At 43.5% G+C, this 18,045-nt stretch overlaps 1 protein-coding gene across 9 annotated transcripts in view; it reads right to left on the minus strand.

Annotated features, from left to right (window-relative positions):
• The window catches only part of FGF12 (fibroblast growth factor 12), a 230,317-nt gene that overhangs the window by 40,949 nt on the left and 171,323 nt on the right, over positions 1-18,045 (minus strand). The gene's annotated exons all lie outside the window — the stretch shown is intronic.

Consider the following 18,045-nt stretch of genomic DNA (forward strand, 5'->3'; position numbering starts at 1 on the left):
CAGTTAGAGAACACCTTAAAGCTCAAGGCACTTTCATCGTATCTTGTACACGGCATGGAGCAGGTTGCTATTAGTTCTGCTCATAAGCAGGGCCTGGACTTGACAAACCTGCAGAAGAGTTGAAAATATCCTCCCTACAGCCACAGGCAGCTTACCCAATAAAAACTCACAAAGTCGTTTTTCTTTACTAAAGTCACTCTCACATTTCAGTTTTCACATTTTTAGATGGACCCTGTTGGAACGCAGAAACTGAACTCACCTTAAGTCAATATTGTATTTGTAACAGGACTGACTGTGGGCAACAAAAGGCAAGGGCGAGAACAACCAGAAGGTATATATGCCATTTGTCCCACACTTTTTCTCTTCATTCTGTTCAGTAAAGATGGGCTAACCTGACACACAGACTCCAGGATGAATCTGTTCATTACACTGCAGCAGAGAAGAACAGTACACAAGGAGGAAACCTGCTGGGGATGGATGTCTTGTACTCTTGGTACTGACACGAGGAGAAGTCAGAAATTCTACCTTGCAAGCCTCAAGCTTGATTGATAAATGGCCTGGAGTTGCTCTCCTGGACTTTCTCAGTCAGCTTTGTTGGCACACTCCGTGCTGTCAGGGAGGGCACTTCGGAAAATGGGATCGCCATCAGTCAGTCTGGCACCGCCACAAATCTCTCTCAAACCTGAGCTGGGCGATGGGGAAAGGCAGGACCCGAGAACCAGATGGGATGCCAAGGTGTGACAGCGCATGGGACTACCCACGGGGGTCCTGTTACACTCATATTTTAGGAACAAGAAGCTCTTTTCCCCTTTATTGTTACGCTCACAAGCTTTACAGATAGAAAGGTAAAAGCACCACTGTAAGTGGCAGGGCAGTGGTGTTCTGCACTTCCAGGCCCCATTTATCTAACGGTGCTCAGCCGTGCAGTGCTGATGCCTCAGAATTACATTGCATTACTGAATTTTGCTGTTGTAGGTAAAACTATTATTAAGGTTGTCTGACAAATCCCATGATAACCCCCTGCTTTCAGACGCTTTTAACTTTGTCAAGTGTTAAGTTTGACTGATAACTTCAACTACTTCAAGATGAATTCACCTGGAAACTTTCAGCCATGACAGCTCATACATTTCCAGTTTAAAAAAAAAAAAAAAAAAAAAAGGGAAATGTGTTAATTCTCGTGAAGTTTTCTTAACATCCTTCATCCTCACCTTTCAGAGTAAAGAATATTCACCCAGGCTTTAGCTAAGCTGATGATCTGTGAAAATGAGCAGTTCACACATGAGTACAGGGGAGATGTGCTATAGTTCAAGAGCTGTTATTTCCTACTGATTCTGTCCAAACTGAATGCATTCCAGTGAACAAATTCCTGGCAATTTCAACTCTGGATGGTTACAGGCTGTGCCAGGACTGCTCTGAATTGACAGCAGAGTGATTTCTTTTCATCTATCTTCTCTGCTGGATCCTGACAAAATGGAGGCGTTGGCCAATTTGAATACAAATGAGAGAAAGCTGGACCAGCAGCCACAAAGAGACGCAAAGGGAAATGTGGGAAACAAGGCAGGCAAGAGGTGAGCTGGGACCGAGTGGGCAGGGATCGATACAGGGCGCTACTGGGAGTATCAAGTTCTGAGTGTAAGATGAAAGAGGAGTTGGTAAAAGAACTGCTAGGAATTAAGAAAACCAGAACACGAAGCAGGGCTGGAAATGAAAAGCATGGGGCCAAGTGAGGTGAGGCAGGCAGAAGATCTGTCTGTGCTGGAGACAGTCTTGGTGGTCTCTGGGGTGAACATGACCCCAAATGATGACTTTTTTTTTTTCAACTCAACACTTTAAAAAAAAAACACCACCACAAATAAATGATACACTAAGACTAGGAATAACACCAATGTTTCTAGGTCAAGTGTTCAAAAAGACAAAAAACACAGTTCATCGGGGCAGAGTAACGGGTCTCTAGGTGCTCACACCCTGCCTCGTACGAATAGCTGATCCTTCACTTATACAGGGGTTGGGCCCCAGGTCCCATTCATTGGAAGGACCCTATGTGCCAGCTTAGAAGACCACCGTCCCTCAGTCCAGTTATTAATGCTTTCTATGAACTGCATCATTTCCCCAGGACGAATTCAGAACAGATATTGAGGAAGAGGGGGACAAATTTATTAAACTAATATTTTCTCTATTTACCTTCAGTTACACACCCAATCCTTGTACAAACCTCTGAAGGAACAAGGTGGGGGAGAGCAAAATTCATGCTCTTCTCTGCAGGGAAGCCAGGACGGTGCAGGACAGGGCCCACAGCTCCTGCTGTGGTTCAGGATGGTACGAAGGGACCATCACCAGAAACAGCTTCCTCGGACAGGGCAGCCTTTGCCATCCAGTTTCCCTTCTCTACTGCACACAGACCTGAACTGCACAACACTCCTAGCTGAGCCTGATGTCATATTCTCTGCTTTTTTTTTTTCTGCCTCTGCTGGCTGTTTTCCTACACAATTAACTCACCAGGTGGATATTACCAAGAGGAAGAAAACCAAACCAGACTGACTTAAGTACCTTAAGTAGAGCAGGAAATCGCGGGTCTCCATGAGCTCCGCAACGTGCAGAATATTAATCGCTGAGCCACAAGTGAGACGGAAACATCATAAACACCTGTACCTCGCGGCACAAAGCAAGGGAACTATGAAAATGCAAAGAGACGAGCAGGTGATTAACTTCATTTAGCTACAGGGAAAAGTAAAAGTTTGCTAAAATAGCGTTGAGGTGGAATTGCCAGTGCAGGTCCCAGCCTAAAGCATCTCCACTTCCGAGCCCCCATCACTACATGAACAAAGGCTCAGGCACACACATGAGGTCCTGCAGGTTTCTTGCTGAGGATCCCTAAGAAACAGACTGAGTTCAGGCTGCAGAGAGCAGCCCTGGAGGCTGCGGGACCCCCCACCTTCACCTCGCAGACGCAGTAGATTGACCAGGACCAAGACTGGTGGCCACTGCCCTGGCAAAGGCAGTGACACAGACATTCAGCAATGGGAAAACAGCTCAGGCCATTTCCACCAGCTTATAGTGCAGGATCCTTTGTAGCACCGTGATTCATGTTTTATAATTTTCTTCCTTTTATGTGTTCAAATTCACTGGCAGCATCCTGCAAAGTTGCATTTACAACCATTTTTTGCAATTTTCCAAGGCAATACTTACAGGGCTTACGTATGCCATTTGTAATTTCCTCCTTGATGGCATTTATAAATTACTTCCACTTAAAAAAAAAACAAACTCACCATCATTGGACTTTTATTAAGCCATATATATATATATATAAGCTGTTTCAAGACAGAGAAAAATACTAGAAAGTACCCTCTTGGTTTACACAGTCCAATTCCTGGCAGTATCTCATCATCTGTTTCATAAGTCCATCAAGTTTCACTTCTAAATGAGTTATTGGGTTGTACTCGCTGCCAGGCAGTGACCATTTGTTCTTGTGCCAGCTCTGGCCCTTCAGCATAAACATTGCTGGTATTTACCCCCCAGTGTTAACTTATACAGTAATTATAATGCATTTCCATCTTCCATTTTGCTGGGGAGTAAACAAATCACTTGAATGCAGATCGTATGAAGAGACCTTCTCTGAACTTGCTCTGCTCAATCTTTTTTTAACACAATTAATCAGAAATGCATGCAGAATTACACTGGGTCTCAGTGGCTTCTTCAGCATTTCAGCATGCCCTTAGCCCTCTGCAGGTCACCTGTGCCTGTGACACCCTGCCCTGTCACTTGGCATTTTCTGAGCTACATCTCACTAATGGTTCTTAGCTCTCTGATCTATGTAGAACAGCCAAGGTTTAAGCTGTTGTTTCCAGTAAACTTAACAGCTCAGGAATTCTTATTATTAGGCAAAATCCTCTAATGTCCACTTACTATGACAACTTTTTGTGTGATTGATGTTTCTGTAACTCGTCTCCCAGAGCTACCTTTTCTTCTGACTCAGTGTTCCAGCTGCTTATTGCAGTGCCAGCAGCTCCCAGATCCATCCAGCTTTGCCACGCTCTTTGCCAGCCCCAACTTGAGCAGCTTCGCAGCCCAGCCAGTCGCACCCTGCTGGCATCTCTGCGGCAGGGCTCCTCGCTCCCTCTGCAGTTTTCTCCTCTGCTAACCCTGCCCCTCCCAGCTGGACCAGTGGCATGTGTGAAAGGACAGCAAATGCTTTGCTGAAGTGCAGATAAATCACATTTACTGCACTTGCCCTATCTAGAAAGTCGCTGTTTTTATAAAGAATGGTAACAGAGTAATCTGGACAATTTACCCTTATTAAACTCAACTTACATTTTATCTCATTTATGTTTTTGAATGATTCTTCCCTCTTCTGGGTAATATTGAAGTTACAAGGATAATAAGCCTGTATGTGTTTTTAATGTTTATTTTCTCCTAAGATGCAGCTGCTGCTTCTTCCTAGACCTTCTCTTTCCCCATCAGCTCTGGCAACACCTCCCTGCCAGGCACTGAAGAGCACCATTCCTGCTGTTCACATATGTGGTCATCTCTTTAAATCACCTTCAATCTCTGCTGCCTCCTCACTGCACCTCAGGCCCACTTCTCCTTTCCTGCATTGATTTTAAAAGCCAAGCAGCATTTTACTGTTATTATTTTTTAATGGTATAACTCCTCCTCATATTTGTAATTCTCATTTATCCTCTGCGCTTTCTGACTGGAGAGCAATTGCTGAATTACATTTTGCATTTTTGTGGAGTTCTTGTCTGCATCGAGTATTTTTTTTAATGTTTTGTTTTGTTTTGTTTTAATCTGTTTGACTAAGTGTCTTTCCAGACCAGGTCCCAGTTTTCAGGGATATTCATTCTAAAGTTTATCCTCTCTGGCTGAAAAAAAAAAATAAAAAATTTCAAAGCTACTTTTGCATTCAAGCCCTGAGCTCTGCTGCCTAGTTTCCCTCTGTAACTAGTTTCCTTCACTTTTATGAAAACATGAATCTTAGTTACAGCCGAATGTTTAGCCTACCATTTAATTTAAATTGAAATAGCTTATGATCTCTCAGCTGAAGGTTGCTTTCTATGTCTAAGTCTTCTGTAATAATCTCACTGTTTTGCAAATCTGCATTGCTTTTTCTTAGTTCAATAACTATTTGGAAAAGAAATCCTCGAATTATCACATCCTGGTAAATCCGGGCCCAGCATTAGGAGCAGCATTTATTCTCCAACATCTATTTGGTGAATGGAAATCTCTCAAAATAACACGATTTCTGTTAGTTTTTATCTCACCAATAATATGAATGAGATTTTTGAGTCTCAAACATGCCTTAATATAATGAAACTGAGTTTTTATGAACTACTTTAACCTAAAATAATTTCATCACACAATTATAGCCAAATCTCATTAAAGCAGGGTGACTATGTATCTCTGTACCTGCACTTTCAGCAGAGCTCATATGAAAACATTCTGATACTCTACATCCTCCTTATTCCTACTGAAAGAAGGAAGTACTTTTCCTGTTAACTCCAAATAAAATAATTACATCATGCAAACCATGGTGCCCTAGCAGAGGGCACAAAGAGGTGTCTAGCCCTTGCTGTGGGACAGAGACACCTGCCTGGTCCCACTGCTGATGGAAACCCTCTCTGAAGCCCTAGGCCACAATGCTGTCTTCATGGCAAGGCCACCCCCTGCTGTAAGCAAAGTAGTTCGGGTGTCACTTCTGTCCTGATGTTATTATGACCCCTAAATCAGACTGACTTGTGCCATGTTGCTGTAATTTTCACTTTACCCTGGTGAAAACAGAGCTGGGGTTGTGCTTTCTGCCTTCCCAGCGAGATGAAGGAAGGAGGTGCTGAGGCACAGGGCTGAAATACTGCTCGCATCTCTTCTGATGGGAGCTGACAAGCTGGGACAAATCCTTGCCCATCTCCCCATTGCTTTTTTCAGGTTTCCTATGCGCCCCAAACAGAGAAGCCCTGTGTCCCAGTGGGAAGGCAAGCTGTGGGGTCACCACAACTTTCAGAGCCACCAGGAAAAGAAATAGCACAGGAGGTAAGTAGCAGGTGGTAAGTAAGGGAACACAGATGACCTCCAGCTACAAAAAGAAGGAAAACAGATATGATCCCTCCTTCCTGACACACTGGAGCCCAATAGTCAGAAGTCAGGATGATGACACATACAGCTTCCCTGATGAGGTGGGAAAACAGATCAGCATCAGCTCGGAGCCAGGAGTCTAGATGTTCTGAGATGGCTTTACTATCTGATGCACCTGTTCTAGATCCACATGCACAACAAGTCCAAATGCAGCAGCCCCAGAACATACGCAGCACACAGCAGAGAGGTGCTTCCAGGAAAACCCAACAGGTATAACAGGTGGGTTAAAAGGATGCAGTCGTCGCTGCAAGGAAAAGCTGCCAAGAGATCTAAAAAAGCTAAGATGGAAATGCTGCCAGCATCCGTCTTGCAGGAGGACTGCTGCAGGCTCTCCTCGGTTCTGTGACCGGGCTTCCCAGCAGATCCCAACGTCTTTTCCGGAGATGATGGTTAAGAAGAGAAGTGGCAGCTTCAGGGCATTTTACTTAAGCACCTTCTACTAACAGTTCATTTGTGAGACAGACAGTTAATTAACACGCAATCGCTGGAAAAGAAAAGCTTTCTTCAGCTCCCAAATTACTTGTTATCTTTTGCAAATGAGAGGGATTTTTCTTCTGTTAGAACAAAAATGTCCCTTGCATACTGGTACCAAAAGGGAGGATAGGAGTGATGCCTACCCTTGGTTATGGGCTGCATCAAAGGACACATTCCTAACCGTGGAAAGAGGAAAATCACACACCTGCACCTACACTGGCTGCACACTCAGAAACCTCCATTTTGTTAAGCTAAAACCCCTTAATTGGTGCATTCCCACCACCACTTCCTAACTCACTCTTGCAATATTTTCTATTCATTCCCCATTTCCTGTAAACATCCCAATTTTTATCCATTATCTGCTCAATTTTCTCTCCTATCAAATGCTGCTATTTTCACTCTTACCACTTCCCCTCTAACTCAGCCCTCAGCCCCGTAACTGTTTCTGTCGCCCTTCTCTGAATTCCTTCCAATCTGTGACTCATAAAGGAGGATTTATTGGACTAAAGATCCACTTTTAATAATGCCTTCTGCTGAAGTTAACTCAGGCACCTTCTGTCCTGTTGGATTGTGGCTTTGAACAATCCACAACAGCATGTCTGGAGGAATTTTGCTGAATAAACTCCCAATCAGCGAAATGTCAGATACGTAATGGCAGGAAACATCCTTACAGAGAGAAACTTGGGTGACCGGAGGAAAATGCCATAGAGAGAAAATGGTGAGACAACAAGATTACTGACCTTAGTAACTTCTGCAGTGAATGTCCCTGCAGTGATCAATACACAAACGTGGAAGCAATTACAAACCATCAGCATGTAACCCCTGCTCTCCCCCCACTTCAGGAATCAGTGGGAACAAATCGCGAATTGTAATAAAAACTCACAGATGGTTTCTGGAGACCTGTTAATTAACACTGCAGTTTCCAAACCCAGCAAGATAATCTCCCTGGATTCTCTCGGAGTAATAGCAACAAATGAGCTCCCTTTAAAGGCAGATCAGGGGGAACGTTATCTTCTCGTTCAGAAATGAGAGTGCAAATTAAGTGGCAACACTTTTATTACTGATGATTGCAGGATCATCTGAGTTTCTGGAGTGCCTGGGGGTAGGGATGGTGCACTGAAAGGGAAGCAACGCATTTATCAATGCACTGCTCATTAAAACTTGCTAACACAAGAACAGAAGCTATTGTCCAAGACGTGGAAATGCAGAGTTGGACGACGATCAGCCATACCAGTCCCCAGACAGCATATCATCAAGCCCAGACTGAGAAACTAATTTCTCCCCACTCCCAGCCAGTCTGTCCAGACTGACTTTCTGTCCTGGTTATAACAACTCACAGTAATTGTCACCAGTGACCAATGTTATGGCCTGGATGCAGACACTAGCCAAGAGGTGGAGATTTATTGGGGTGGTATTGAGTTGGACAGAGAGGAATGTGGACATGGAAGATGATAACATCACGTAACAAATATCCTCCATCGCCCACTTTCCCTCACCCAAGTCTCTACCTTTCCTTTCAAAGTGTAATTACTGTCACTGTTTTTTCTTACCTCTTGTAAAAAAAAAAAAAAAAAAAAAAAAAAAAGACATTTTATGGAGCAGAAAAAAAACACAACTATGAACAAAGATGAAAATATGCAATTTTTTTTGGAGGGAGACCTTTGTATTGTTGCATTTTTAGTGGTAACCAGATTGTTCCTTCAAAATAACTGGGACTTTCTGAAAGTTAATAGCTTCAGTCTACATCTGAGCTATTAACACTGCTGTGCCTCCCCTCTTTTTTTATCACCTAAAAGCTGATACTGCAATACATAAGACATTCACGTAGCATAATGCAGAAAAAGGTCCGTATGCTTCTGAGACATTGAAGACTGATTATTACCTGTCTCTTTGATTTCTGGCTTCCTGAGTAAGTTTTAGTGGCCTCTGCAGATGGCTCTGAACCCCTCTGCTGGGATATTTATGTATGAGCTTACTGCAGCAGGTTACTCTGCTGCTGCATGTTTCTGTGGGTCTAATCTTGGCAACGTATTTGCATTTGAACTTTAAAGTCATCTAAATATGTTCCCTAGCTTTATTCTATTCTGTGACTCCGAGGTCAAATTTACTGATGGGAAATACTGTGGAAAACCTAGCCATAAACGTCGGAAGAAAAGAAAGGGAAATCTAGTAACTTTCAGGTATCGAAGACCTCATCAGAGTATAACCAAACATTCTTAGCTAATGAAGAAAATGAATAAACAAGAGAAACCAAAGTGGTACATACAAATAGCAATACAATGTGGTTCTTGGGTAAGCTGGATTTTTGTTCTTTACTTTGTTCTTTGAAAAGAAAAGGAAACAGGCATTTTGATGAGCACCATGGAATGAAGAGCTCTGCAGCCCGCAATCCTGCATGCTGCCAGGCAAAAACCAACTTGAGCTAACTGCTACTTGAGGTAACTGCTACTTGAGAAAAGGAGGCCGTCTCTTTTCCCTTTTTTCAGTCAAATATGCAAACCGAAATTAAATGGCTACTCTCAAAACACTGATGACCAAACTGAAACTGCAAATTCATTTTGCATAGTTGATGAAGGAAATAGGCTTTCTTTCTTCAGCTACATTCTGGTCGGGTATTTCACAGTATCCAGCTATTAGTACTCAAAACTGTCCAGTTCTGCTGACTTCACTGCTCTTTTAGGTTTGTGTGAATGCTTTTACTTGTAAAGACTTCCTGGCTCTTTGAGGTCACACCTCCTTGCTATTCCCCAACAACTTCTGTGTTCCAAACACTTGCCACGATTCTTTGCAAAGATCATTATAATCACAAGGCATGTGAGGTGGTGAGGGGAAAAAAGAAAGAACCTTGAAGTCGCCAATTTTTGATATCATAGAAGCATTTAGCACTGAACTGAATCCTTATTATTTCTTTTATTCTCCAGCAGTGCTCATTAAAGAGGGAAAGTGTGGAGATGAAAGACATTTACTTTCTCACTCTTGGAGTCAGCTGAAAAATCCAACTCTGCCTTAGCATAGCCCATAGCTTCCCAGGCTTGTGGGATAATGCACTCAGCACACATGGCTGTGAGAGAGAAGACTGTATGAAACATGATGAGCAAAAGGGAGGAAAACAAGCCCAAGAGTTACGGCAAGAGACTAATGAATTTTCGTCATGACTCTAGGTAAACACCCAGGTCTTCTGTGCCATTGATAGACTTGCATGAATGTCCTACAGCTCTGCTGTCCTCTCATCAAACAGGCCTAGTCAGCCTTTTTGTCAGAGATGGCCACGCTGATACATCCCTTGCTGGTTTTGAGGGCTGCTTGGAGGTTACAGAAAAGTGAAGATTCCTTCAGTGCGTGCTTGTCTACCCCTTAGCTCCTAGGCCCTGTCAGCGACAGGCTGCCTTAGGCCAGGGGCCCACCTAGCTGAGTGGTTTGTTGCTGGCAGGGACTGGCACTGGATGTACTGGTGAAGAGTGGAGACACATCGCTTACAGGCCTCAGTCTCCAGCAATCTGTGGTATCCTCGTCTTTATCAGCCCTCACAAGTTATGTGAAGAAGCTTCTTCTCTGCTTTAAACTTGCTAATGTCTTCCTGGCCAATGTTGGCAGGGGTGCTCAGAGAATGAGGCCCACCCTCCTCTGAAACTCTCAGTGAGGCCATTTCCAAGACTCACCTCCAGGCTTGAGTCTATCTCCTTCTCCTTCCTGCTCACAAGCATATATGACATTTTTACTGACTGGAAGACCTGTTTTGCCTCGGTGTCTGCATATATCTAATTAGTCCACTATTTGCTCTGCTCTGTCACATCACATGAAGCTTTCCAGGCACCTTCAAAACAGCTGTGAGAGCACAGCCAGTCACTCACTCTCCTTAAAGGAGAGATGAAAACCCTCTAGTCCTAGCCCTGTTGCTTCATTAAAATATTGCTCCAGGTAAAAATGATTCAAGCAAGTTTGAGAGAGGCCTCACAACCTGCTTCCCACAGAAAGCCAAGTTTAATCACACTTTTTACCTTGCAACTACTTTCTCAGCGCCTCCCAGAAATCTGCAGGTATCCCACCACTAAAAGTGATGGATGTCCTACGCAGAAAAAGGATGGCCTAACAGAATTACTATTGTTGTGTGCAATGAACATCTTCTTTTAAAAAATGAAATATCCAAACATGAAAACAACTTAATGGCAGAACTTCCTTAGATGCACATAATTCAGTCTGTTGAGGTTGAAAAGGGCACAGTTACTGAATTGGTGAAGAGTGAAAACATTCAGGAACACATTTCTCCTTTTCATTTATTCAACACAATCTAAAAACCATGTTAAATCAGCTCTTATTTGCAGTCTGGACTGTTATTTTCTGCTGACTCCACATTCGCGCATTAAAGAGCTATTCAATAGTTTTTATTTTACTATCTATCAGAAAGAAAAGGCTCAGAAAATAAAAAAAGCAAAATGGTTGATGGGGAATTCTAAAGAGGCACCTAATCAGGAAAAAGCATCATTTTAAATGTTTTCAAGCCAGAAAATACCATAACAGGGAAATAAAAACTGCAGTACTTTATTGGATTTGTGGATAATCCTCCTATTTACTGGAAGAATTGTTTCTCAATCTTTATTTTTCTCTGAATATGTGTATTTGAGGGGTCACACTATTGAGTCCGCTATGTATTAAGCTAATACATTAGCCGATTTATCTAAATGAACAGGAAACATATGTAAGCCTAGTTTTTTAAATATGTAAATCTTGTTTTTCCCCTCAACTTTATCATTACAACAGCCTCAGACTGTTATAATTTACCTATCTAGCGTGCAGTGTTCTTCACTTTGCAACTACCTATTCTGAGTATGTAAATTAATCTTTATCCTAGTGCAAGTAGATTTAGCTTTGTATATCTAACAATGTAGTCCACTGAGGCATTCCTCCATCTTTCCTCCACAAATTTTTCAGAGGAAATATGGTCAATATTCACATTATTATCATGAGATTAGGGACAACTGGGATGTTCATTTTAAAAAATACACTGCAGTGTATTTGAGTGGTGACAGAAAACAAGCAGGTGGCTGTAGGATTGGTGGCACAGTGCTCACCATGTACTAGCAGTCATTGCACCATTGGTTTCATCACTAGAGGACTCTACTTGGATGGTCAGACTCTTAAGCATAGCCATCCGTTAGTGCCTGGGAAGATCAGACAGACAGATGGCTCCTACAGAGAGATGAGTTAGAAAGAAGCAGAGTGGAATATTTTCACCAGATGGATGTTACCAAATTTTGCAGGGCACAAGAGATGCCCTGAGGTCTAGATCACAACCTAGTACTTCCCCTAGGATCTTCGGGAGGAAAATAGTTCCTCAATTTGGCCAAGTTTTTGAGCAGAGGAGTAACTGGAGGCACAAGAGTTTTCCCATTAAATTGAGGATGTGCTCAGGTCCTTGATGAGTTAGCCATTGTATGAGGCTACTGAACTGGCCAGAGAAATACTCAACAAGAGTCGGGTGTACATGAAGGGATCCTGATTCCAACAGCTAGCAGCGTATGGGAGGAATTACAGCAGTGCTTTCTCTCAGAGTGTTCTCAGTAAAAAACACAATAGATAAAATGAGTGGAGAATCCAGGCAATGCCAGTGACATATAAATGCACTTAGATGGCCTCTTGTTGGCTTGTACTCAGGTCCTGGGTGTTTCAATGCCTAGAGATTCAAGAGTTGCAGGAGGGGAAATATTTGTTGATAATAATATCAACGGACTGTTCACAGAAATGGAGACACTGCTAACCATAAAGAATTTTACAAGTTGAACTGACACTACTGAGAACAGATTATACCCAAGTATTTGAACGTATGATTGATGACTGCTGGCACAGACGAAGGGGACACCGTGAAAGAGAATATAAATAAAAGGACATAATCACCTAAAGAGTGAGTGCTGTAGTCTCTCTCTCAGAGTCTTTAGAAAAAATGTACATTGTTACTCAGTTGTGTGCCTAAATCTTGAGCTGGTAAGCATGGACGTCTTGCCAGACTCCTGTTCTTCTCCACCTCTCCCACTGCACACAGGAGTACCTTATTGTAAATAATAACGGTTTAAATTTTCAGGGGAGACCTGAGGAAGGAGATTACCTAACAACCTGCCCTAGGTTTCAGTGGGGTCTATAGCTGTGACTCTCCAAAGTGCCTGTGCTATTTAGGTCTCACGTTCTGCAGACTTCTGGTAAGCAGATTTGAAAAGATTGTGGGCTGTATAAAATTTCTTTCGGACAGTCTCCAAATGGATGTTAGGAAACAGAGTCCTATATGATGAGCATGAAACTGAGCTTTTGAAGTCTGTAAATAAAAGGGGAAAGAACTGCAGGGATGGTGATTACTTTGAAATCCTGCTGAAACCACAGGGAGCAAGTATTTACAGCACCACTGGCAATGAAGTAACTAGGTGCCAGAGCAGTGATTTAGCTGAAAAGTAAGATAGCTGGGTTCCCGGCTGATTCTCTTCGGTGGTGCCAGGTCAATTTATTCCATTTTTAAGTCAAACAATGATTTCCCCTACTTCACTGCACCATTCCAACTTGGCAGACCTAAAAACCAAGAGCCTCTTTTCGTTTTTTCATTTTTAACGAATAATAGAGATATCCCAAATGAAAGCTCCCTCCAAGTGCTGCTGAGGCATACGCACACTTCTGTGGCTGACTAACTTGGGGCAAGCAGGGCCAGGATGGCTGAATTCAGATGGAAACACAGCTAAATCTGGAGCAAAGTCAACCAGGAAGGCTTCAGGTGTGAGAGGCTCGCATGAGCTCATTGCTGTTTCACAGCACTAGCATCTTGATAGAAAATAGAAAAAGGACATGTGAAGGAGAAAATCTTTTGAGGTAAAAAACAAAGCAAAAAAAAAAACCAACACCCTCATGCTGTCATGTAGTCGCTCTCTTATCTGTTCAAGCTCTTACACAGTGCCCTCAACGTAGCATCCGAGTGCCTGTCAATCTCTAGCACACTTATCTCCACACTGTCTCTGTGGGAGTAGGAAAGAAATCTTATCTTCACCGTATAGATGAGCGGCTGAGGCAGAGAAATTAAGGGATTGATTTGGTTACCTAAATGTAAGTTTCTAGTATTATTTGAGACGTCCTGGGGCATGCAAGACATGCACAGGGCTGGCAGGTAGGACACGAGACCTATGGGAGAACCACAGTTTTCTCGGGGACAGGCAGAATATGCTGGCACATTGCAGAGGGAGATAAATATCTAGGTTTACGCAGCTCCATTGAATCCTGTGTGACTGGGCCTGAGGAAGGCAAGGTGTTTGTGGCAGAGCAAGGAGCTGGACCTTACAAACTGCCCCACTAGCACCCTAAGGACAAGAACTGCTTTCATCTGCAAAATAGGGACACTTTTTTTTTTTTTTTTTTTAACATTTTGATTGCAGGTCTGTATTATTTCTAAAGACAAGTTCCCTGTGCCCTGAACCTCCAAAATAACCTATGGTTGTTGGTAGCCTGTGCACTGTCCTTTTTCTGGCAATGAGCACAACCATTTTGCAGCCACACTCAAGAATAAACCCCCCTACAGAATACAGATCTAATTTCTGTCCAACTCAATAGAATACTCAGGTTGTCATACAAAGGAACAGAAATAGTATCAGAGTAGCCCTCTTTTACCACGTACACAAGCCCAGAACTCACGCTGAAGCGTGAGCCTACCTCCTTGTAGCAGCATTTACAGAAAGGCACTTTCATTGTAGCTCATGGCAAAACCTTCTCAACAATTTAGGAGCTTGTAATGAGCTCACTGAGGAAGAACAGGAGGATGGTCAAGGTCAGAGCCCCCATAGGAGTGCTATCAGTCTTGACATGTACAGCAAATAAAGTTCTTAAACAGCTGCCAAATCAGAAATAAGCTGTATGCAGAGAAGCCGTGCTGGCCTTGCTGCAAGCTGTTATTTGGTGCATTAGGCTGAGGACAGATTTGCAAAACCACTCAAGCAGTACAGACGTTTGGTTCCCCTTTGGATCAGCTCAGTGAAAGAGGTGGTGGTGAAGCACCAGGCTGGCAGGCCTGGTTGCCTGGCTTCCAGAACATCTTCCTGCAGTGCTACCCGCAGTAACACAAGCATCTGCTCGCTACCATTCGGCCCTGCTGGTTTGGGCTGTGTCAACATGCCTGGCAGGTAGGTCTGCAGCCCAGAAACACAGGGTTAACCAAAATACCTCCAAGGATGAGGCTGGTTTCAGTCCTACCTTCTGGTCTCTCTCCTGGGACAAAAAGCACACATCAGACACCATTCTTCCCCCAACCACACCGGGTACCCTCCATTGTATTCACAACCACAGCAGTGAGCAGAATCTGAGCAATGTCTTAATTTACTTAAGCCTACTGAATACTTGAAAGAGAGGAATTATTTTTGTCTTTTTTTTTTCCATATGTGAAATCTGATTAGAATAATCCTGGCAAGGCAAAGAGTGATAAGCAAGTAGAGTAGGTGAAAAAAAGGTAGGTTTGAAGGAGGAAATTGATTTCCTTCTGCCCTTCCAAATTTGAATAATAAACCTTCACAAAGAAGTTCTTTGGAAGAAACTCCTGGAGATATAAAAAACTGTAATTAAAATACTCTAAGAAATTATGACTTGGAGCTCTTTCCAAAAATAGATTGTTGCAAAGTAAAACGTTTGAGACACTTGCACTTGGTATCCAGTGGCCAACATTTTCACAGGGCTGCAGGAAAATTCAAAAAAACACTTTGAATTAGCCAGGATCATGAGACCTGGCTGCTCAGCTCCTGGGGCACCACCGCAGCACAAGTGCTTCTTTCTGGACCACGGCTGCAATCCGGAGCTCCTCAGGAGCTGGCTCCGGTTCTCCGCCTGCTATCTTGTGAAGCTGACACCGTAAACAGCCCCAGCTCCTTGGGCGGCTGAAAAAGAGAGATCTGTGGAGCTCTGAGCAACTGCACTTGACATATGGTATTAAGATGTGCAAGGGAAGATGGCTGGCAGAGTACGGCTCTCTTGTGGTTCTTTTGCCTGCTCCCATTATCCTCAATGAAGATTGCTAGGGACATAAACGCTGAGGAGCCAGAAAAGAATTAAAATGGGAAGACAGCGAGGGAGAAGCGAGCCCTGCCTACACAGCCTTCAAAGCAGACTGATTTGCTCAGACTCCAGATACTACATAAGTTGTGCTGCTGCTGCTGCACCAGTTCCCTGAATAACCACAGTGATACAAAAGAGAGCTTCTGATCAAGGCAAAGAATTAGGATCAGGAAGAAGAGAAGGACTAATCCAGCCTCCACGCATGACCTTGAGCATGCACACCACTCCCCTTCGCTCGGTTTCCTTAGCTATGCAATGAAGTGGAGAATTATCTGAGATTGTGGGAGAGCCCCGGAGCGACGCCGAGGAAAATGATAAGAGATTCATTCTGGGGCCTCTGCAACCCCAGCTGACTTAATTCCTCCCACTGCCCATGATCCAGATGACCCAGACACCCTCAGACCTGCCTTATCCTGAAGGCCAATCACGGGATTTTCTTTAGGCAAAAGGACTGCATTTTAAGGACTCTGGTATGGGAGAGCCACAGGCTGGGCCCTGCGTTATGCTGACAGCACTGAGTGGTGCTCCCATCAGACTGAAGTGGCACTGCACCTCTGACCTGGCTGCCCATCAGAGCTTGCCATTCAGCTCCTCCACCCACCAGGAAGGGGAAACAGTCATTTTAAAGATGCCTGGCATGAGTACGCGGGGCTTGAACACTGCGGCAGGGATGCAGAGAATTGCCCTTCTCAACTCCTGCTTAGGAGAGATTCCTGCTGGGGAAAGACATCGCCCAGCACAGCGACTGTGCTTGTGGAAATGGCACAATTACCCCGAAGCCAGCTGCTCAGCTCATTTTGCACGTGTCTAGAAAGTTGGACATCACTTCCCTCAGTGCCTCCTCACCTAGCAGACTTGTTCAAAATCCCCGAGGCTGTATTTTCCTCCCTCTTCTATTTCACGCTTACAATGATTTAATGGTGGAAAGAGAAAAGGCTATGCAGGAAATTCATGCTGATTTCTATCTTCGAGGCTTTAGAGAGAAGCAGACAATCTCTGCCCAGCTGCAGTAATTCCTCTGCAGTGCTCCAGACAGCATCTGGGAGGCCGTAATGTGTGCATGTGTGCATGCAACTCCCACGCGCGGGTATCAATAATGCATTCGATGTGCAGCCTTCAGTGCAGCCGACCAAGGAAGCTTCTTATAAAGACAAGTCAACCCTTCAGCCTTCCCAGGAGGAAAGTGGTGAGGAGATACGAAGACTCACCATCTTCATGCCACATCTTATTTATGTCAAGAGGGCGTTCATATTTTGGAAAGCTTTTAGCATGGGGCTGGTGCCTAGTATTTGGGGGATTAGAGAGTACATTGCTCTGAATACCAAAATACTTCCAGCTTCCTGGGATTCAGATAATTTACAAAAAAAAAGAGCAGCACGAAACCCTATTATTGCTCCCCAGGCACAACTCCTTGCACCTCAGACACTGTCGGTATGCCAGAGGTGGCAGGACACTCTCATAGTCTCTTGACTGCCTTCTTGATGGCTCAGGTGTCAAAACACCAAATTAACCCAATATTCGTGTAGAGGGATATTTATCAATGTCAGAGAGGGATAATTAATTTAATTTAAAAGTTTTAAGGCTTGTTGGGTTTTTCCACAGAGTGTAGCTCCCTCCATTCATCACAGGATGGGATCAGTAGTGCGTCAGTGGGGAAAAAGATCCCCTTTTTAGTCCTGCAAAAGCTGTAGGGGAAGCCTACAAGTGTCCACCCACTGAGACGAATCTTTTCAGTACGTAGTCCAAAACCACACTGTATAAGATTAGTGAAAAGTGGTTAAGGAAGAGGAAAAAGAAGAAGGCAACAAGGTGAGCAGCAGAAGCCTTTGGATGATGTAACTAAAGAACAGAAAAACCGTAGGTAAGTGAAATTAGTCACAAGAATAAAAGATCAAACACGTAGCCTAATTGCAGGCAGAAAGGGGAATAATACACCATACAGGGACTAATGGGAATGATTCCAACCACGATTACTTGGTTTTCTAGTCCTGGGAAGTCTATAGATTACTGCTGGTGCAGCAGAGAAACTTCATTTTAGCTTGGAACATACGAACCAAGCCAGGATTCCAGATTCCTAACTCTGCTCTGAACCATCTTGTCTGGGCTGTGTTCAGCAAAGCCATGATTTTCTCCTCCTATTTTTGACACAAAATAGGCCATGGCTTGCCTTTTACTACTGGAATTTTCAAAATCTCTCATTTTCTCCTAATCCTATGTCTCAACATTCAGTCCGCCCCGATCTCAAGTCTCCTGTACCATTGCAGAGAAAAAAAAATAACAAGAAAAGGCTTTGCAGCAGAGTATTTTTAAAAAGCTATTTTAAGTCCAGATTCTACTTAGATTATTCATCCCCTCAAAATTTACAAGTTGGATAATATA

The sequence above is a fragment of the Anas platyrhynchos genome, chromosome 9, assembly GCF_047663525.1.
Source record: "Anas platyrhynchos isolate ZD024472 breed Pekin duck chromosome 9, IASCAAS_PekinDuck_T2T, whole genome shotgun sequence".
Lineage (NCBI taxonomy): Eukaryota > Metazoa > Chordata > Aves > Anseriformes > Anatidae > Anas > Anas platyrhynchos.